Raw genomic sequence first — 16,314 nt, 5'->3', positions numbered from 1 at the left:
TCCAAAGCTGTGCTTGAAAGTTTTTCTGCATAGCAGAGCTTAACAGGTGATAAATGGGAGATGGAAGTGGACAGAAGGTAAATGAATAATGAAAGAAATCTCCTTTTGAGTCATTCGTGGCCATTGAGGAAGAATGTTCATTCACCAAGATGATTTGAACATGTATGTGCCCAGTGATTATTATTAATTGCTGTTTTTATTTATTATAAGAGCATTTGGGGACCCACTGGAATGCCAAACTCCTGAGTGAATATTAAAGTGCTTGAACATTATAACAGAGTCCTAATGGTCCATCTCCATAAGTACACTGAGCTGTTCTGTCACCTCACAATGACCTCAAAAAAATCGTGGCAAGTGAGGGAGGTCCCCGAATCAAAGCTGCCCTTCAATTCAACAAATCTAAGCGATGTTTTTGTATGTAACTAAAAGCCTGCAGACATCTAACACATCTGTTAGGAGGACCAATTACATTTCTGAGACACACTATGGTGGACTGATGACCTGTGAACCTCTCACCCTGACGTGCCCCAGTCTCCGACACAACAGCTGTATTGGTTTTCCCTCTGTATTTTTTTCTTTCTTCTATTTTACTTGATAGTATTCCACCTGCTTGATCTCCAGGATAACTAGTTCAAAACACCTTTCTCCTTTTCCAGCAAGCTCATATGGTGTGCTTGTGCATGTTCAAATGTTTCTAGTATGTAGTATGGTTGGTGATAAACAGTCAAAATAATGCTAACACTTTTCTATATTTGTAACTGGAATCCTTGATTTTGTCCCAAAAATGACAAGCTGTGAACAACTATAGACAGATAGATATAAAGATGCAAATACTGTATGAATTTGTTCCTGGCATTTTCATAAGTCTGTTCTGAGAAAATAACAGAAATAGAATGCAAACTTTTGCAGTAGTGCTCATTCAACCATTGAAAATATCTTCAGCGAAAATTTTGATTTGCACCCCCCCATTCTCTTGTTAAACCATAACCCAAATTGTTTTCTGATGAAGTTGTGGAATGTAAGGAATTGTATTTTATCATTATGGTTTACACCTGAAATTCCCTCTGTAAATATGTGGATAAGCAAAGCGCTTAACATTCTTCCACTTGAAACATTACATTCGACCTACATGGCAATTCAAAGGAATTCCGGAAGGTCTGGACACCCTTTTGGATAATATTACGTGATCACACCTGTGAAATATTGCCACCTTTCGGCCTTTTGGCCTCGGATTAACTTGCTGTTTCTCGGTGTATTGTTTCTTTCTCTATGCTGCTGTGACCCAATGCTGCTCTGTTGTCAATTAAAAAAGAAAGAAAAAAATTGATCCTGAAAGAAATTACACCAGACTGCAGCAGCATACATACAACAGAGTAGTGGCAAAAGATCTCATACGGGGTCGCGGGGAGCCGGAGCCTAACCCAACAGCACAGGGAGCAAGGCTGAAGGGGGAGGGGACACACCCAGGACGGGACGCCAGTCCGTTGCAGGGCACCCCAAGCAGGACTAGAACCCCAGACCCACCAGAGAGCAGGCAAGGGCCATACCTACCATGCCCCCCCCTCAAGACAAATGTAACAATGTGCAAATCAAAAGCATGCAGAAATAAAGACATAAAACGTTGCATGGACTGCTCAGTATCAGAAGGAAAATAAGAGGCCAATACCTCCCAACAGCGTGAAGTATAAAGCTATGAAAACTTTCCCTTTAAGTATCAGGAAATGGGCACTAGACAGAGTTTGGACCTAATCGGAGGTGGGGAGGAGACGCAAATGTTGACTGTGGGGGCTGGATTCGAAGAATGGCTCATCAGTTTCTGCAGGTGCAATATCAAATTTCACTATTGTACTAGCACTCTGAGGTTTACAGTGAGAAGCGTGAGATCTCCCTACCTAGGTGTGTGAGCGTGAGATATGGTCCTGATCACGCCCCATGCGTGAGACTTGGCAGGTATGACTTACTTACTCTACTTAATTGTTTCAGTATGTAGGTGTACACGTATATTAACATATAACTGCACACTATGAACGTGTCTTCAGCTACACGTGCTATTATGCGACACAATAAATAATTATAGAATCTTATGTACTCTTGGAAACCCATAGAGGCTTTAGTGAAAGGAAATATTTTGCGCTGGAATCCGACCTGAAGTGTGAAGTCCATGCCAGCAAGGCACTCAGTTCCCTTTGGCGATGTGACAACACAAATTAGAGCCAGATTCTGATGATGCAGTCATGCATTGTGCGCAGCGATGCGTCCGTCTTATTTGTGCGGTTGTTCATCGACGTATCGACGGCACCGCTGTTTTAGCTAAGGGCCTCGCTGCAGCACAGCGACGTCTGGGCTGCGAGGGTACGCCGGGGAAGTGAGCGCGAAAATTAATTCTATTTACTTCTTCTCATCGGCTGTGGCATCCACGTCCATCTAATGTTGGAAAGTATATTTTTAAAGAAAAGTGTGTTGAAAACCTGGTTGCAACATCAGCTGTGCTGCAATAGCTTTTTGGTGACATTTGTGAAGATTTCATATATGGAATATATTGCAGTGGTGCGATAAAGGGAACCTTTCCATCATCCCATGCTGCTTAGTGCGTATGTGTTGTTTGTTATTAAGCGATGCCCTACATCGTCTAAATGTTTTTTGTCCTAATAATGACTCAGTTACTGACATTAACTATTTTTATAATTTTCTGTAACATGCGCGACAATGTGTGGCTTCCCCTACACTTTCTAAAGTATGAAGTAAAAGAGCCAAACACAGACCTTGCTTGCCTGTTATCGCAATATATTGGAAAATTAATTCGACAGTTTTCTTGGACTGCCTATCCAGAACACGAGAACATGCAGACTATACAAAGCTGAGGCCAAGTTTTTGGAGAATACGTTTCCATGTATTCTTAGAGCATATGAAGGAAATAATAATCAGAATAAAAATCTGATGAAAACCGTTTTATAGCTAGGCGGTGTTGCAATGCACCAAGTGTTTCCAAAATACTTTTTGCATCGGAGCTGCTCCTGCTCTCAGCAGCGTAGGTTGATGTGAATAAAAAAAGTGTGAATGTGTGTCTGTGAGTCATGCTCATTGTGCAAAAACCCAGGGTGATGACAGCTTTCACTCCCCTCCCATCAGTGTTTACTTCAAGTTAAGTGTATAAGCGGCTACACATCGTACGAGGGGCAACGAGGACATCGAAGGCACTATTCGAGCTACCATATGGAGCATGTTATAAAGATTATAGTAATCAGGGGCACCACTGAATGCATGGGAGTCGTTCCGTGGAAAAAAAAATTATCTATCTATCTATCTATGGGGAAAAAAGCTGTAAAGTGAGAATGCTTCCAAAAATAACGCTCTTAATTAATAAACTTTACCATCCATCATCAACAACCGTATGTCCTGAGCGGGGTTGCGGCAGGCTTGGCTAGGTCCTGCTCTCTGGCGGGTCTGGGGATTGAGTCCTACTTGGAGTGCCTTGTGATTGACTGGCGTCCCATCCTGGGTGTGTCCCCTCCCCCTCCAGCCCTGCGCCCTGTGTTGCCAGATTAGACTCCAGGTCGCCGTGACCCTGCTCAGGACAAGCAGTCTCAGACAGCGTGTGTGTGTGTGTGTGTGTGTGTGTTCTTTCTTTCTTTAACGACATACAAAACCCTTACTGTAATACATTTACATTTATTTACTTAGCAAACGTTTTTCTACAAAGCGACTTCCAACGGATGCTATCTAGTGTTATCAGCCAATTGATACCAAGGTGACAATTTTCTTCAGAAACATACTGTTCTCCATAGCTGTTACATTTGTGCTTTATAATTCATGACTGTATTAAACCATCAAACTACCAATTTTATATAAATTGTTATAAAAATCGAGTGGATGCAGATGCTGTACAGCTGGTACATGCTTATTTGGGCAGACTTCCAGAGAAGGATGTGGCCTAGCCTGGAGATACATGGATTCAGTGGTGGCGCATCTCCCTTGGAGGGGAACGGCCCTAACATGCCAGTTCCATACTAAACCCTCATTACACGACTTGAGTTTGAAGGAATGTCTGAATAGTCCGATTCAGACCGTGTGTCGACTTACTGAACTTCCTCTAATTTCAGAATGCTGATTTACTTTATTGCAAATATCTTTTCTTTTTATGAAAGACTAAATTTTTGCTGTGTAGGTCATTTACATGGGCGGCAAACGCTCTATTTTAACCCCAAAAAAAAGCAGCAACAAATAAGTTAAGAAAGCTGAAGTCAAAGTCGTAACATAGTTTAGATAAAAAGGATTTTATTCGTTTTTTTTTTTTTTATTTGTTGCATTTTACTCTGGTACTTGACAGAAAGTCAGGTATTATCACAGCAATGAAAGCATTAACCGGTAGATCTATCATCACACGATATTGCAAAACTGTAGCTGATGAAAATAATTCAATGCATGGGGAATGATTTTCCTGAAAAGAAAACAAACTTTAAGCCATTACAATTGTGGTTACTGTGGGTATTCTAACTTTGCTCCAGGGGGAAAGAGTTAGAGTTAAAACCACAATAAAATTAAAAAAAGAAAAAAAACAGTAAAAAACATTATGAGAAAGGCCTGCGCGGCTGGGAAAGGCGCACATCAGTTGCGGAACCAACATACACAGCACACAGCAAATGGACAGTGTTACACGTGCACATGCATAGGATGCATGTTAAACTTCGAGCTGCTTATAAACGTTTAATAAGGGCCGCTTTGTGGGTTGCCCACGGCCATGTTTGGTAAATCCCCTGTAACCTCCCCTTGCCGTTATAAACCATGTCACTTTATACACAGAAATCTTGGCTGGAACAACGTCTGTATTTTCATAAACAAATCCAACCAGTCCTAGAAACGTAAGCAGCTCGCCTTTTGGCTTTTAATTGTTTCCATGCAAAAAAATCGGAAAAGCTTGTCAGCAAGTTTGAGAAGCTGTGTTTTGCTGCCTGTTTATGCTCTGCAAAGTTGGAAAAGCGTGTCTGCATGTGTGTGAATTGTGCAGTGCTTTAAGATGTGTGGTGATCATCACTCTTAACAATTAGAGCTTTCCTGTATCTACATTAATGTGTGTGTGTTCCCTAACCCCCCGCTACGTAAGAACAGTGTGTCACCTCTGCAGACTGGGTGTGAAGCGTTTGAACCCTTCCTGATTTGGTGTAGTTGAACCGACCGTGATATGTGCAGAATGCCAGGATGAGCACGCCTGAATACTTTTGCTAGGACATCTCGACAACCTCATTTTTGTGGTGATGGAATGTGATGATTGCTCTGGGACAAATTACTTCATTTTAAAATGCGACCATTTCTATCATCGTAAAGGGCAAAGAGCAGGGAAGGTGGTAGTGGAAGATTGGCGCTGTCACCTTGCAGTCAGGACCCACGTTTGAATCCCACTCCTGTTGCAATACCCTTAACAAATGCACTTACTCTGAATTACTCCAGTAACAATTACGCAGCTCTTCAAATGGGTAAATGATTGTAAGCATAGAAATTTGTCAGCTAAATTAATACATAATAGTTGCAAAGACTGCAAGTTCAAGTCTCAGGAGAGCTTATTCGATAGTTTCTTTGAACAAGACCCACACACACGCTTTCTGAAGCCGCTTGTCCCAAGCGGGGTCGCGGCAAGCCGGAGTATAACCAGACAACACAGGGAATAAGGCTGTAGGGGAGAGGACACACCAAGGATGGGACACCAGTCCATCACAAGGCACCCCAAGCGGGATTCGAACCCCAGAGAGCAGGATCCAGCAAACCCGCCGCGCCACCGCGCCCCCCTAAACAAGACCCACAACCTCAATTAATCATGTCTCCAGCTGTGTGAATCAACAAAACTGAAATTTTGTTTGAGTAAAATCGAAAGTCGAGCAGCTAAATAAATGCAATTGTAAAAAGACTGCGATGGTCCGAAGGAAGCAGTTCATCCCATTTGAGCCCCAATGTATGTAAGAGGATGACTTATCCACACCTCTACCAAGCAGATGTCCAGCTCCCTAAGGGACGTCATCCAGCATGGGCTACTGTAAGGATGCCTCCTTGAGGAATGGCTCTGAACCGCGATAATATTAGTGGAATTTTAAATAGGATGCCAACACCTCCCGGTGCAAAACGTCACATCGACACTAAACTGCCTTTCTTTGTACTGGCTGCTAAAACGTCGCTCTTAAAATAATGCATGCTGTGTTTTGCAGCAAGGTTGTAGCAACAGGAAACTTTCAGGTTAGACACATAGAGTTTAAATTTCAGGGAAGAGAGAAATAAAAAAGGAAAGTAATTAAACATCGCTATATGGACTTATTTGGAATGTTCTTGTTGCAGTGCCGATTCAGAATTTCCATTAGTTTGCAGCTGCTCAGCCTTCACCGCAGTGTGTGACGCACTGTGTGTGTTGGTTTGTGTCTGTCAAGACCTCCTGTTTGCGTGGACGGCCATCTCCTCTTGTTTTGTTTACGGCTGTGTAATTAAAAAATGCGTATCGCCGTGTGATTGTTTTCTGTTTCCAAGTAAGCTGTTACAGAGAATATAAGCGAAGACACGTAGGAACGAAACACACGGGGATATCCGACATTGCCGAAGATTTCCGTCTCAATGGCAATCAAAAGTAGGGGGGTATGCTTTGTGCAGCACTCATATTTATTTTTTAAATCTTGGTTTCCGCTCTACTTTTGCGAAGAGTGTCGAATGAAGCAGAATGATTTTTACACTGTGGAGTGAATTATTTGGCAGACAATTTGAGTAACTCGGGACTCAGTAGGCTGTTTGCAATCTGTCACCTACGGCGTGTAAAAGAAAATAACGTGTAGAGTTGTGTGCGGTATGCTGTGTACTCGGTATGGTGTGATGTGAATGTGCCATAAGCAGGGTTCTGTATGATTTATGATTAGTATTCATTGTCGCGAAGAGTGTTCACTATTGTGAGTATTGTTCACAGTCGTGAATATCACTCACGGTGTGTTATGATGTGTTATAAGCTTCATAATGTGTGTGAACTGCCCACAGACCTATGAATGCAGATGCTGAGATTTATATTCCCTCTTTTGGCACTATAAACAACAGTCTTTTGGACACGTGGAAACCGGATCCTATGATTTAGGCGATACCCGTGAACAGAGCGTTACTCTACACTTCCTCTTCGCAAGTTCACCAGATAAGCTGTGACTTGGAGGTATCATGCAGTTCTAACCGTCGGGTTTTTTGCACATCGCTGACAGCTCACATCTGAGTTTGCCGCCTCGTTGCTCTCCTGTGCCTCACGCTTTTACGACGTGCTCATGAAATACACCAGCGATTGTTTAACGGCCACAATATTACAGAAAATTTTATAGTTTGAAGAGTGAAGTTTATTTAGCCACAGATTTTTAGTCGAGGGGACGGACATTTTACTAGCAGATTTCCTGGTATCATTAAAAATAAATTGCTTTACTGTGCTGCAATTATTATTCTCTCCACCTACCAGAATTACCATGACTGTGAATTAGGGTCTGATCTGAAACCTTGGAAACTTTTAGTGTCAACAGTGTTTCCCAAAAGTATTTTTTTTTTTTTTTAAATCATTTTCTCATTAAGAAAGATTAGTGATTATCTACTGTTACTGAATGAAGTGTCTAGAAATACTACAGTAAATTGCTACTCTCCAAGGACATCCATACGCTGATCTCTGAGGGTCCTACTAAGGTATTCCAACCGTTGACACAACTGAGTGTTTCCTGCATAACAGGACCAGAACTGATCCCACCTACACTTAAGTGAAGACCCTCTGATATATGTGCTATAGACAGAGACTGCATGCAGAAGGGTCTCAGGCCAGCGGAGTGTCCATCTTAATGCAGAAGGCAAAACTCTCAAGGGAATGTTTAAGGATCCAACCCCAAGTGTGAGATGCTTGGCTGCTTTTCTTCAAAGCAGCTACAAATGTTATCCATTAATGCAGCTGGACGTTTTCCTGGTACAGTTTTGTCCTTGTTTAAGATTAACAAAGAAGAGCTTACGCAGGGAAAGTGTCCATCGTATCCATCTATCTCTAGTATCCTTGAACAAGGTGTTTCGGTTGCTTTGTTTCAGTAAAAATATTTCTGAATGTTATAAATTATGACATATTACATCAAGCTGGCAGAAACAGTCAACTACGAATTGTCTGTCTTAAAAAAACTGTTATACCGTATAGTAGATTCGGTATAATTAATTTTTCCCTTATGCAGAAAGGGACTATCTGTGGGGGACCACGGAGATGCTCTTGGAGCAAGCTCTACTGTGACAGTGAAGTACTTTCAGCTTCTCCCGTGGGGGTCAGTAGCATTCATCCGTGTGAAAACTCCAGCGCCAAAAGCAAGTTTATTGTCTCACAGCACTCGCCATCACACACATACACACACATTTTCGGAACCGCTAGTCCTATACGGGGTCACGGGGAACCGGAGCCTACCCGGCAACACAGGGTGTAAGGCCGGAGGGGGAGGGGACACACCCAGGACGGGATGCCAGTCCGCCGCAAGGTATCCCAAGTGGGACTCGAACCCCAGACCTACCGGAGAGCAAGACCCGGTCCAACCCACTGCGCTACTGCGCCCCCCTGCACTCGCCATCTATTTCACAAAACCCTCAAGCCCTAGAAGGGACCCAAGCAGTTGGTGTCTGCCTCAGATTCTGACAAGCCACGTGTTTGCTTCTACTGGCTCATTTAATTTATTAATTAGCGCCTGCATTTGAATGCTTTGACAATAAAAAGTTAATTGCCATTATATTGCTGTGCGTTGGTAAACACCAATTTAAAACATAGTATTTTTGAGGAACTTGCAGTAAATAGGTAATAAATGAGTGACTGAGTTCATTATAGCCATAGACTGGTTTAAAAGAAAGCCGAGACCCCCGGCCTCGACTTTTAACGTAGCCCTCCTGGCTGCTAGTGCAGGTGCCGGGTATTTCAAAGTAAATTGTGTAAAAATCCACTCTAACCGTGCCCTGCATTCCAAGTTCACAGTTAAACGGGAGGAAAGGACCACTGTCCACAGGCCCATCTTTCTTCGCGCCGTGTTTATAGTGCTGTGTAATAAACAGCATTCTTACCAGGGGCAGTCTGCTCTTGGCAAGTAGGTCTGCCGCTGTATCTTCTCGAATCAGAAATCCATCTCTGAGCCCCAGGGTTCGCCAAAAGGAAAGTAGGAAGGAAGGGTTTTATGACTCTAGTCTCCTGTGCTCGGTGCTGCATACCTGCACGCTTCCCTCTGCGAGATGCCATTTATCAGGCCCTAAGGCTTCATAGAAGGGTGGACGCCCATGGCGTGTGACTTAAGAGATGAACCCACCGCTATTGAAGGTTAAAGTCTAATTAAATAAGTGGGCTTTTTGAAAACCGACTCTATCGTACCTTATAGTTTTCTTGGACTGGTGTTAAATCTCAGGCTTGTTCTTGATTCCGTGTTTCTTTTTTCAGTCTCTACCAGTGACAGGTTAGGAAATATCCTACATACTGCATACTACATTTATTATTTTGCAGCTGAGAAGAAAATGTCACCCAATCAGACTAAAATTTTCCTCAACACTGTGGTGCGATGGGTAGTACTGGTGCCTCTTGCATCCCCTGAGCTGTAGGTTCCCGCTAGGGTTTGAAACTGACTTGGTCCGTGTGGAGTTTGCATGTTCATGTAGGTTTCTTCTGAGGGCTCTGCACTTCAAAGATATGGATTTAGGTGAATCTCACACACACACACACACACACACACAGGCTGAAGACACTTGTCCCAAGCGGGGTCATGGTGAACCGGAGCCTAACCTGGCAACACAGGGCGCAAGGCTGGAGGGGGCGGGGACACACCCAGGACAAGATGCCAGTCCATCACAAGACACCCCAAGCAGCACTCGAACCCCAGACCCACTAGAGAGCGGGACCTGGTCAAACCCGCCGCACCACCGCACCGCCTTTAGGTGAATCAGTGACTCTAAAATTGCACTTAGTGTGTTCTGGACTGGGGAGTGCAGTGGCGCAGTGGGTTGGACCACAGTCCTGCTCTTCGCTGGGTCTGGGGTTTGAGTCCCGCTTGGAGTGCCTTGCGACGGACTGGCGTCCCGTCCTGGGTGTGTCCCCTCCCCCTCAGGCCTTGAGCCCTGTGTTGCCGGGTAGGCTCCGGTTCCCCGCGACCCCGTATGGGGCAAGCGGTTCTGAAAATGTATGTGTGTTCTGGACTAGTGTCCCATTCAGAGTGTGTCCTTCTTCAAGCCTTGTTACTCTGTGAACCTGCGTTGGACAAACGGGTATTGTTATATAACGGTTGGATGAATTAATAGTTTTTTTTTCATCCATTTGTACATCTGGTTACTTTATTTTGGAGCAATTCAATTGAAGTAACGCTTAAGGGAAAACAGCAGTGCCCTCGTTTTTGTGCTGATTGACATGATTCAGAGACAGTTTCTGGCACAGCATCTATTACTGTGTTACTGAAGTGTTTATTGGAAGATTGTCCATGACACCGTTTGGCTTGGTGTCCATAATGACACCATGCTGTCATTTCCTGTTCTCACTGCAGTTCCACTCGCGTGCTCTGTGGCTTTCACAAAGCCGTTATCTTATCTTTACTCATTTTGGTCAATCTATGCTCCTGACATAGTAGAACTATATGCAAATCTTGACTCATCTGCCCATCGATATGAACCATGCTAGGAAAATGCTCTCTCAGGGATTTCCTGTTTTCTCAACGTGCATTTCATTCTGCTGGCTTCATCTGCTGTCTTCCTTGAAAACGTTCCACATCTGTGCTTGAACTTGCTTTATGTTTTGTCGACCCCTCTTTCAGAGAGTTATGTTTTGGGAGTGACATCCTTTGATACTTCATAATTAACATCTTGAGCATGGTTCAACATGTGCTAGATCTCTGAAACCTTACCTGTGTTAATCATGAGCTCAACATTTGGTGGCAGAACTTTTGAACCATCTCTAAGCACAATCCCTTTTATTATCTTTAGTACACATCTTATGAAAGAGACATTTCTACCCTCCATTGACTTTTTTTCCACAGGTGATATGAGAGCTGCTATGACCAGTTATTACACACTGTTGTGACATGTTTATGACAATGTTGCAAAGCTGTTATGAATGATACTATTAGTAAAGTGTAATCAGAATTAACGTAGGACGAAAGCGCAGAATTATATTTACCAGAGGCTATACACTGCATCTCGTGCAAGGACAGGCATAAGATAGCAGAGTCACTGAGGAAGCCAGTAGAGAGAGAGAGAGGGAGAGAGAATGAGAACCTCCTGGCATTGCCTCCTGTGGCAAAGAACAATCTCTGAAATAACACAGCTCGCCTCCAAAGTCAACAAATATACGTCCCGGGTCTGTTTTCACAGTCATGTTCACTGTCTGCAGAGGTGAGTTATGATCCGACTTAGCGTTCCCCTCACACAATGGCAAATCAGCGTCTACAGGGAATCGGGCTAATCATAATACCTGTAGGAAAAGCATATTTTTCCATGGACCACTTCAAATAAAAAGGTTACACAAGCCCTGGGGTGTGCGGGAGAGGAGAAGAACGGTGTTAGATGGGTGAACGCATGAGCCGAGAACAGAAGCGGAGAACACAAGACCTCTTACTGGCAGACTCTTATAGGACTTCGTCCAGAGGTTTTCCTAATCAGGGAACAATACATGTGCTGCATATCTTGAGCAAAGTTGATTTCTTCACAGATCATAAAGTTTAAACACAAAGCCCAGTTCATTAGAGCGCAGCAGTAACTGAATGTAAGGATGCCATTGTTGAGGTCATTCGGTGACGAAGGGCAGATTAAGCGGTGCTGAATGACCAGTATAAGGCACTGCGGTCCATCGCATCTTTAACTTTTCTAGTGCTTCTCACATGATAAAGACAATGGCGACATTCATCAGTCGGTGTGTGAAATGTTTAGTCTGATGAGGAAGGAGAATGTCTCCAAACTTAAGTGGAAACTCAAAATGCGCATTCAGACATAGCAGATATTCATGGATAGTGGATATTAGTAGTTCATTTCATACTCATTTCTCCCTGTAACAAGCCACTAATTTTAATTATTAAATGATTATTTTTTTCTCTCTGAACAACTACAGAAATGATGTTAAAGCAGCTGGTCAAAAAATGCAGATCAAAATTTTTGGCTGCGGTGTAATAATACACACGGCAATATGAGGTTTTAATATTCGATTTCTTTTTTTCGTCATTATCTGGCAATGATTTCCTGCCCATGGGTTGTCTTGTTATACAAAAAGTTAAGCTCCTTAATCATTCAGCTAGTAACTGCTTTTATAAAATTGTTTCATATGATAAACAGTGGCCTTTTATTTATTCAGTAATTCATACAGCTACTTCAATTATTATTTACTGCTGTGGTTTTGCAAATTGTGATAAAATTCCTTACCTGGGTGCGTGCGCTGAATAATATGTGATAGTTTACAAAGCCGTGTAGGCATTTAAATCGTTAAATAGAATTATTTTGAACTATTTTACAATTTCTAGATGAATAAAACTTGTACACATCAGCTTAGAAAAAAATAAAATGCTACCTGAACAAAAATGTATGTGGCAACATATGCTACCATTGTTCCTTTACATTACTGATGGAAGATATCAATTTATGGTGGTGGTAAAGTAAGAACGGTCCTGCATAACATACGGCAGAATACTTTCCTAAAGTAATTCAGCTGTGGCGTGCTGTGCTCAAGGGTACAACCTGCAACTTTTACAAACCATTTGAATTCCTTCACCACTATCCATTTATTTACCATGTTTCAGAGAAAGAATGTATTTTTAATCAAGTCCCCATATAGTCTCTGTTAAACACACACACACACACACACATCCTGTTGCCTGTTTGTATCCTGTGTTACAGAAATGCAATATCTAGTGTTAGTATATTATGATGCATCAGTTAATTCCCCATAAAATCATGAACTAAACAAAATTGTTCTTGACGGGGTTGTTTCAGAAGCACCTTAGAGGACACCTTAGAAGGTAAAGCTTGTGGAAGGAATGCCATATTGAGAGCGTGGGGTTCAGATGCTTGTCACATGCAAGCCTGTGGAGGTAGGTAAAATTTCGAAGGAGCGTTTTTCAAAAAATTCTTTAAAGGCTGGAATGTGAGGGAGGTTCGGCTGAAGAGAGTCAAGGTTTTGTCACAACAGAATTCTGGCAAACACGTGTCCCTAGACGCTGCTGTTGTGCAGGGGAAAGGAATGTTCCAGGCGACCCCAAAAAGTCGCAGAGGAATTTAAAAGGAGTCATTAAATGAAAGTGGAATCCTGAAATAACTTGGCCGCCTCCACCTGTGTCGTGTTCGCACTTGTAGTTCAAGAGCATTTTATTTAATTTTTTTTTTTTTTTTTCTTTATCAGAGAGGTGAAGGTGTTGGTGAACTTTTAGAAAAGGAGCAATGAACACAAAGTTTCATGCTCAGGAAAGTAATTAAAGAAACAGATGTGATGCGGTATAAAAAATCAAATAAATCATAATGTGCTTCAAATAAATCATAATGTGCTTTAGCAAAATGACTCAAATAAAAACTGTTTTGCAGAAAATGAAAACAAACGCTTATATTTTATTTTCTTATTTTTACTGACAGCGGGGGTGCGGTGGCGCAGTGGGTTGGACCGCAGTCCTGCTCTCCGGTGGGTCTGGGGTTCAAGTCCCGCTTGGGGTGCCTTGCGGCGGACTGGCGTCCCGTCCTGGGTGTGTCCCCTTCCCCCTCTGGCCTTTCGCCCTGTGTTGCCGGGTAGGCTCCGGTTCCCCGTGACCCCGTAAGGGACAAGCGGTTCTGAAAATGTGTGTGTGTGTGTGTATTTTTACTGACATTAATATGTCACATTTTATTCTAATAGGTCTGAACTTTTTTTTATGATAATACTTTTTATACTGTTACCTCTTTGGTTTCTCTTAAACATAATGTATGCCATCGCAATGATTAATGCACTGTCTTTTAAAACTGAAGCGTGCTTTAAACTATATTTTTCTTAAAATCGATGAAACACCTGAAAGCCAAAAGTTACCGTATGTTTCTTTCAGCCAATGTAATGGATTCCATCCCTCAAAATAGTGAGGTTGAAAAATAAAAGTTTTTTTCTTTCTTTCTGCCTCTTACCTCTCCAAGACAAGAATTAAGCCAAGAAAATCCTGGGGTTTTTAGGATGTCCCCAGGCCTCTACCCTACCTAGCTGCCCGCAATGGGTGATTTATATTTATCTGATGCTTTTCTCCAAAGCAACTTACAATGTTAAAACTTATTTTGCCGGAGCAATTTGGTGTGAGGGTATTACAACTGGAGTTGGGATTCAAACCTGCAACCTTTCAGTTCAACAGCAGCAGCTCGAATACACTACCAGCCTCCCCTGTGCTACCTCCTGCTTGTACCAAACCCACCCATTACCGCAAAACACTTTAAAAGATGGCACTTATAATAAACAAACATACTTTCTCTGTGGTCTTCACCTGAACCGTGGAGACGTGTGGAAGAGTCCAGTAGGCTGCACCCGTGCACAAGTGGTCATGTATTCAGGCAGCCTATGTAAGATGGGGGTGGGGGGTTTACAGCCTCCCTTTGTCACCGTGCTGGTGTGACTGATCAGTGGCCGGATGGGACCCCTTCCCAAGGGCATGTCCAGACTGGACGTCCATAACTTGATTCAGATTTGTGTAGTATGCTGCACGTGTCTTTGTTACAGAAGAAGGCTGAAGCATGTCAGTGCTCTGAAGAGGCTTCTTTCGATGTGTCATACAAGTTCTTACGCTATATTGAAGTAAGATGCCTTTAGGAGACATGCACAGTAAACTTTTTAAACAAGCATGTTGCGCAAGACCTACAACAACAGAAACTGAGATGATGATCATATATGAAAGCATAGCTGTGAAAGCACTTTTCCGTAGAAGTGAGGGCCAAACAAATAATAATATTAATAATGAGGGTAATAATATATTCTACACAAAGTCACTGCTTTTTCATCTGAAGGGATAGACTTTTGTAGAGTATTTGTAAGTACCGAAGTGAAGAAGATTTAAAACTATGAAGAATTTTGAATTTCCTGGTGGTTAATCAGCCATGGAGTCCCCCTCACACACACACACAAACACAGGCATGTACACATGTGCTTCCAGGCCCCAGTCAGAGTGATGTCCACACTCCACGTAATCTGGATATCCTGTGTTTGGGAGATAGGAAGGGAATGGGGTGCGAGTGTGTAATATGAGCAGTTTGTATATGGTACGAAGAGCGGGGATGTGGGGGGATGCTGTGGACCGTAGCGGCCCCAGTGCTGACTGTAACCTGATGAGTGTGATGGGCCAGAGGGCGCTCGCCCCCAGAAGGTGAGAACAGAGTGGTGTGTGTGTGTGTGTGTGTGTGTGTGTGTGTGTGTGTGTGTGCGGAGAGGATGCCTTGGGGGGATTGCTGGGTCGACTTGCTGTGGCTCCGCGCCGTGTCCGCACCATCACCCCTCCCAGGGTACCTAGGTCCCATACTGTCCAGTCCAGTCTAGTCCAGCGGAGCACCGATTATCCTCCCAGAGGTTTGCAGGGTTTGACTATTTAGCAGGTCAATGGACACAACATACAGCTTCTCTGCCCACAGATTTCAGCAATGTGATCAAATCTATAAAGGCATAATTTTTTGCAATTACTTACCAAATTCCTGAGCACAGTTTGTACTTTAATTATTGTGTTTTTACTCATAGTGTGATTAGAATTATTTATTGCTGGGAATGTCCTTGTATCCTCGCTGACAGGTAGGAGAAAGACCCCCAAAAGTCCAGGGCTTGCGGTGCACGCAGCGCCTGGACACAAATGTGTGAGAAACCAGCTGGAGAAAGTGAAGCACCCTACCTCTGCCTCCAGTCCTGGGCTCCTCCGCAAGTGCAAATCTGTCCTGCCGAATGGAAGAATATTCCACCTTGCACGGTACTCCACACGTCCGTCCCCAGAAAAGTCAAGCCCCGGGTCCCTTTTTATGGTAGAAAAAACCACCGGTCCTCCACCATTCACTCGATCCCAACTCCTACACTCTTTGGGAAATTGATTGTTCTGAAAGTTAGAGAGGTGGCGCTCCCCCCCCCCCCACCCCCTTTGCCTGTGAGCCGGGAGCCCGTAGGTCCTAGTGCCTGCTTCCTTCCCTTTTCCTGCTCGGCACCACTTGCATCTCTTCTTCAGAGGAGAGGAAGGAAACCGTGCCCGAGGACCATTCTGGGATTTCTTTTCTAGCCCTCGGGTCACTGCTGCCTTCTGACCCGCATTTCTCAGCTTCGCTCGCCTGGCCTGCCCATCAGCTGCCCAAAAACAGCAGGAAATTGGCTCCTTGGTTTGT

General features: G+C 43.4%; 1 protein-coding gene across 2 annotated transcripts in view; it reads right to left on the bottom strand.

Annotated features, from left to right (window-relative positions):
• ngfa (nerve growth factor a (beta polypeptide)) overlaps positions 1 to 16,001 on the bottom strand; it is a 37,659-nt gene extending 21,658 nt beyond the window's left edge. For both annotated transcript variants that reach the window (XM_018760339.1, XM_018760338.1), the window contains exon 1: positions 15,837 to 16,001. The gene's annotated coding sequence lies outside the window, so the exon portion shown is untranslated. The remainder of the gene's footprint in view (positions 1 to 15,836) is intronic.
• Positions 16,002 to 16,314: the final 313 nt, after the last annotated feature.

This window comes from Scleropages formosus, chromosome 19, assembly GCF_900964775.1.
Source record: "Scleropages formosus chromosome 19, fSclFor1.1, whole genome shotgun sequence".
Classification (NCBI taxonomy): domain Eukaryota; kingdom Metazoa; phylum Chordata; class Actinopteri; order Osteoglossiformes; family Osteoglossidae; genus Scleropages; species Scleropages formosus.
This window is presented reverse-complemented; position numbering and strand designations above follow the sequence as displayed.